Source organism: Salmo trutta, chromosome 23, assembly GCF_901001165.1.
Source record: "Salmo trutta chromosome 23, fSalTru1.1, whole genome shotgun sequence".
Lineage (NCBI taxonomy): Eukaryota > Metazoa > Chordata > Actinopteri > Salmoniformes > Salmonidae > Salmo > Salmo trutta.
Genome location: NC_042979.1, coordinates 6,571,923 through 6,578,699, shown reverse-complemented (window position 1 = coordinate 6,578,699; position 6,777 = coordinate 6,571,923).

Below are 6,777 nucleotides of genomic sequence, written 5' to 3'. Positions count from 1 at the left end.
CGTTACGCACAGAGCCCACTCCCCCCCAGTGTCCAGCTGGGCGCCTGTACGTTCCATCTGCTGTCCACGACCGTTTAATCTATTGGGCCCACACGTCACCCTCCTCTGGTCACCCTGGCATCGGTCGGACGGTGCGTTGCCTTAGTGGGAAGTACTGGTGGTCCACCTTGGCCAAGGACTTGAGGGTTTATGTTTCCTCCTGCTCGGTGTGCACCCAGTGCAAGGCTCCCAGGCACCTGCGCAGAGGGAAGTTACAACCCCTACCCATTCCACAACGGTCGTGGTCGCACCTGTCGGTGGACTTCCTGACGGATCTTCCTCCCTCACAGGGCAACACCACAATCCGGGTCGTTGTGGATCGGTTTTCTAAGTCCTGCCATCTCCCCCCTTTGCCCGGTCTCCCTACGGCCCTACAGACTGCGGAGGCCCTGTTCACTCACGTCTTCCAGCACTACGGGGTGCCTAAGGACATAGTCTCCGATCGGGGTCCCCAGTTCACGTCCAGGGTCTGGAGAGCGTTCATGGAGCGTCTGGGGGCCTCGGTCAGCCTCACCTCAGGTTTTCACCCCGAGAGTAACGGGCAGGTGGAGAGAGTAAACCAGGATGTGGGTAGGTTTCTGCGGTCATATTGCCAGGACCGGCCGGGGGAGTGGGCGGCATTCATCCCATGGGCAGAGATGGCCCAAAACTCACTTCGCCACTCCTCCACTAATCTCTCTCCCTTTCAGTGCGTCCTGAGGTATTAGCCGGTTCTGGCTCCTTGGCATCAGAGCCAGATCGAAGCTCCTGCGGTGGACGAATGGTTTAAGCACTCAGAGGAGACCTGGGACGCCGCCCATGTGCACCTGCAATGGGCCGTGAGGCGGCAGAAGGGGAGCGCCGACCGCCACCGCAGTGAGGCCCCGGTGTTCGCACCGGGGGACTGGGTCTGGCTCTTGACCCGAAACCTGCCCCTCCACCTGCCCTGCCTGAAGCTGGGTCCGCGGTTCGTGGGGCCATTCAAAGTCCTGAGGAGACTGAACGAGGTATGCTACAGGTTACAGCTTCCCCCAGATTACCATATTAATCCCTCGTTCCATGTGTCTCTCAGGCCGGTGGTGGCTGGTCCACTCCAGGAATCTGAGGTGCGGGAGGTTCCTCCGCCCCCTCTGGACATCGAGGGAGCCCCGGCGTATGCTGTTCGAGCCATCCTAGACTCGAGGCGTCGGGCGAGGGGCCTTCAGTACCTTGTGGAGTGGGAGGGGTACGGTCCGGAGGAGAGAGGCTGGGTGCCGGTGGAGGACGTCTTGGACCCTTCATTGCTGCGGGAGTTCCACCGTCTCCATCCGGATCGCCCTGCGCCTCATTCTCCGGGTCGTCCCCGAGGTCGGTGTCGCGCGAGCTGGAGCCGCGCGTCAAGGGGGGGTACTGTCACGACTTCCACCGAAGTCGGTCCCTCTCCTTGTTCGGGCGGCGTTCGGTGGTCGACGTCACCGGCCTTCTAGCCATCGCCGATCCACTTTTCATTTTCCATTTGTTTTGTCTTTGTCTTACACACCTGGTTTCAATTCCCCAATTACTTGTTCATTATTTAACCCTCTGTTCCCCCATGTTTGTTTGTGAGTAATTGTTTGTATGTAATACGGTCCGTTATTGTGGGCTCGCATTATTGCGTTGTATTTGTTTGTATTTTGAGTAAATACGTTTTTTACTCATATCCGCTGTCCTGGGCCTGACTAATCCTCACCAGCTTTCATAGACTTTATTACATTAGGTTTCTAGGTAATGCATTAACATTTTAGAACATAATTCTGCAACAAATTGTGAGAGAATCAGAAATGGTTCTGAAAAAACATTAAGGGAACGTTTTACTAATGTTGATGAATATGTTATTAAATACACCCATAACAACAAGCAGGGAATATTCCCACAATGCTCTCATATGGTTATAGTGTAACGTTATGAAATAATTCTTACAATAATGTTCCCTAAACATTAATCATGTCTGGATTCAATTAAATTGGTTCTGAGAAAACATTACTGGAACATTCCGCTAACATTAATGGAGATGTCATCCGAAGCGCATCCTACCCAGGTATAGGATCTTAATTTGACCACCCAGCAAACCAAAATTGGTTCTGTGAATATTCCCAGAATGTTATAATAACACAAAACTATCCAGTTGTGCTGATTACACAATATTCGTAGAAAACATTCACCTTATGTTGCATGAAAGAGAACGGAAAGCTAAAGGGACATACCTAGTCAGTTGTACAACTGAACTTTCCCAGAACACATTTTGTCTGTTCTTCAAACAATTCCCAGAATGTTGGGGACATCCAAGAGATATGTTCCCAAAACACAAAAACTGACTAGTTAAGCTAACATTCTTACACTGTTTGTATCATGGTGCACAATATATTCCCTCAATGTTTTTAGAATGGTATTTCTATGCTCCCAGAATGATACAATTAATGTTAGTATTAGGGTGGAAAAAAACCATTCCTCTGATATTGCAACAATGTTAACAGAACATATTTTTTACGCTATTTGAAAGTTCCCAAAACATTTCATTATAAAAAGTAGTGTGACATTATAATAGAAAGGTTTCCAAAACAAAATCTGTCCAGTTGTGATGACATTCTTGCAATGTTTGTATCACGGTGGACAAAACATTCCCTTAATGTTCTGAGAAACTAAGTTTTGAACAGTCCATGGAGGTTTGTTTGTGTTATCTTACTGTTGAGGAAGTTAGTTGTGCAACATCCATTTTCAGAAAGAAAGAAAACCACGTAGAAATATGTTTAACCACTTATTAAGCAATGAATATTGCAAGTCTTGGCGTATAGGCTCTGCTCCTTCAGAGTAGCTCACTGCCCACGCAAAGCATCAATATAAAATAGCCTACAGGCAGTGAGTGCGGTAAACTATACCAATCCCCTGTAGGAACACAGATAGACTGCCATTAAGGTAGGCATGATTGTTAATAGCCTCTAATTTGTGCCATCTCAGTTTATGCGTCAGCCTGAGGCGGAGCACTCGGGTTTCCCTTCTGAACTGTCTCTGCTTAATTTCAGAAAGAAAACGCCAGGTAGAAATATATTTAACCATTTATTAAGCAATGAATAATCCAAGTCTTGGCATATAGGATCTGCTCCTTCACTGTCAAAGCAAAGCATAAATATAAAATAGCCTACAGGCAGTGAGCATGGTAAACTATACCAATCCCCCAAAACAGCAGAACCTAACACCAGCCGACTGTGTGTAGCTATGCCAGAGCGCGTTTAGATTTAATCAATAGACCAGCTAAACTAAACATACCATCGCAATAATTAATACTATGTGGGAATGTAACCATGTGTGGAATAAACTTAGCGACGTATGACTCCTATCCCTCCTGAAGTACCTCCGTGTACCCTCGCTTGAGGCAAGATGAGCTTCATCTTGGTATGTGTGAACTATCAGCCTATCTTGGAAGGAAGCAGGCCCCCTGATCTCCCCATGTCTGCCAGCAGGGGAGGACCTAACGCCCCAGCTCGTGCTGTATGGGGTGGGCCGAAGGCCTATTCCACCGAAGGCCTTCACCAAGCTCTGGCCCACCCTCACGTGTCTGAAGGAAGCACTGTGGTCCTCACGCAACCTGCTGGTAGCGAAACGAGTAGAGACCACCCCCCAGGCAGTGGCCATGGTAGCCGCGGAAGCCCTGGGATGGTACAGAAGAAAGGGGGCCTCGACCCCAGGCGAAGGGCCCCCGACAACACCCAAGGTCCCGGCGGCCACGGCCTGACAGTGCTGCAGCGCCTAGGGCGATGCACCTAGGGGAGAGATCTCCTCTGGGCCCTGACGGACAGGACGGAAATTGATTCGGAGGAGTAGGAGGAGGCGAGTTTGAAAAGGACTCACCACGTCCCTGTACAAAGGACCGAAGACAGCTTTTTAACAAAGTTACTTTTTTTACATTTTCATGTCTTATAAATGTTTTACTTTTGTTAAATCATTTATACACATTTTAAATGGCTTTTACAGAATTAGATGTTTTACATTAAAAAGTACTTTTATTTATGGTTGTTTTTATTGGTTTTAACAACATGTACTTTTTAACAATTTAAATGTAATATTCAGATGCTGTTTTTATGCTTTTATGCCGTTTTTATGTGTATAAATGTTGTAAATATATAAATGACCTGTTTTAAAAGGAAATGTGACAATAAAACTTTTCCAAAAGAAAAAAAATCAGCCTATCTTGCCAAAGTAACAGTGTGAACCCAGCCTCGCTAGAGACGCACCTCCGGATGCTCTCACTGAACTATAAGTGTAGCCTGTTCATCTGTGGACCTATATGAAATATCTACCATCTAAGCAATATGCACTCAGCCAACCACCTGTGCTATTACGATAACCACCAAAGCAATGCTATTGATTGTGGGCTGAACGCCGACATAGCCAACTATATAAGGCATGGAACTCGCAGATAAACATCACATTTTACATCCAAAATCTCCTTGGTGTTTAATCTAACGTTCGTAGGAAACAGAGGACCAAAGCCCCATGATCTCCAATGTGGATACAGGGACAGGTCGAGAAGCCGTTCAAGCAGCGCCGATGCGAAATTAATGGGCTGCGTATAGCTCAGGGGATAGCCCGCAGCCTTGTGGGAGGAGAAGGAGCCATGGTGAAAAACAAATATCTCGTCATTGGTTTGCCAGCATCAATGATGAATAATGGATCACCCAGTGTGGCCAGTGGTTGCCATTTCATGAAGAGCAACATGGAAGAGAGCACAGCAAGCAGTGTTAGTTTGAGCAACGACAACTGGAGTACCTTTACCCTTACTATCAGTTTAAGAATTTTTACCTACACGGTGAACATGTGAGTGTCCATAAACCAATCAGAAATCATGCAAGAATTAAAGAGAAACAAATACGATGTGTATTCCCCAACCGTGAAAACCCATAGAAAGCCATCAGGCTGCCTCTAATAAAATATCCTGTATGAGCCGAAAAACCCTTTACTTAACGTGAACCCATTTTTTTGATATAGAGTGAGGGTTATATTTTGTAATTGCCTGAAGATTGCTCTTTCAGAAGCCCATTGAGGCAGTAAGCGTTGTCATCTTGGTGTATGAGGATCTTCTAACTATGCGACATAGCTACTGGACCACAGGCTGAGCGAATCAGGGTCAGCAATACTGCAGGAACTCATGTAGGTTCCACAATCTCAGAATCAATCAAATGTAACATCGTAGCAGCAGAGGATCAGAGTGGAAACGGGATCAATTGAGATGCAGTAGCAGCGCCGATGCAGAATTGGGCACCCGTAGCTCAGAGCTTGCCCTCAGCACTGACGAAGGAACCAGAGCCGGAATGAGTTCCAGTATCTTGTCATTGGTTGCCAGCATCAGTGTTGAACAGAGGTTCACCCGGTGCCGCCTGTGCTCAGCATGCATGCAGGCACCATAACATGAAAGAGAACAAAGCAGTGTTAGTTCTGGTGATGATGACAATGTTCCACATGTGAGAATCCCAATCGCAAACAGAATTTAAGAGATTATGCAAAATGAAAGGGAAGGAACATTTGGTGTATTAAGACTGAAGAACCTCTAAGCCATCACGCGGACCTCCTCTGGAAAGGCTCCATGTAAACCAAACACCATTGCCTTAACGTGAATTCCAACATGTGCTACTGAGAGAGGAGATACTATTTGAAATGCCTGACTGAATTTGGAATAGAAAAGGCACGTGTTTATATAACAGAAGACATTGTACAGAGAAGACCATTCAGTAGATTGCTGCAGAGCGGCACACTACATTACCAAAAGTATGTGGACACCTGCTCATCGAACATCTCATTCCAAAATCATGGCCATGGAGTTGGTCCCCCCTTTGCTGCTATAACAACCTCCACTCTTCTAGGAAGACTTTCCGCTAGATGTTGGAACATTGCTGCAGGGACTTGCTTCCATTCACCCACAAGAGCATTAGTGAGGTCGGCACTGATGTTGGGCGATTAGGTCCGGCTCACAGTCGGTGTTCCAATTCATCCCAAAGGTGTTTGATGGGGTTGAGGTCAGGGCTCTGTGCAGGCCAGTCAAGTTCTTCCACACAAATCTCAGCAAACCATTTCAGTATAGACTCGCTTTATGCACGTGGGCATTATCATGCTGAAACAAGAAAGGGTCTTCCCCAAACTGTTGCCACAAAGTTGGAATCACAGAATCGTCTAAAATATCATTGTATGCTGTTGTGAGAGTTGCAACAGAGGACAGGCGATTTTTAAGCACTACGCACTTCAGTACTCAGCGGTCCCATTCCGTGAGCTTGTCTGGCCTACCACTTCGCAGCTGAGCTGTTGTTGCTCCTAGACGTTTCCGCTTCACAATAACAGCACTTACAGTTGACCAGGGCAGCTCTAGCAGGGCAGAAATTTGATGAACTGACTTGTTCGAAAGGTGGCATCCTATGACGATGCTACATTGAAAGTCACAGCTCTTCAGTAAGGCCAATCTACTGCCAATGTTTGTCGATGGAGATTGCAAGGCTGTGTGCTCAAATTTTATACACCTGTCAGCAATGGGTGTAACTGAAATAGCAGAATTCACTACTTTGAAGTGGTGTCCACATACTTTTGTATATATACTGTATTTTAGATCAGTTAGCTTTGACTGGGGCCATCAAATGCATGGCATGCTGTGTGATTGCCTCTGAAACAATGGATATCTAAATCCCAAATCATTACTACTCCACACCAAACGGCAAGCCATTTGCAGTTCCACTGTTAGCGAACTGAATATTAGTTTTC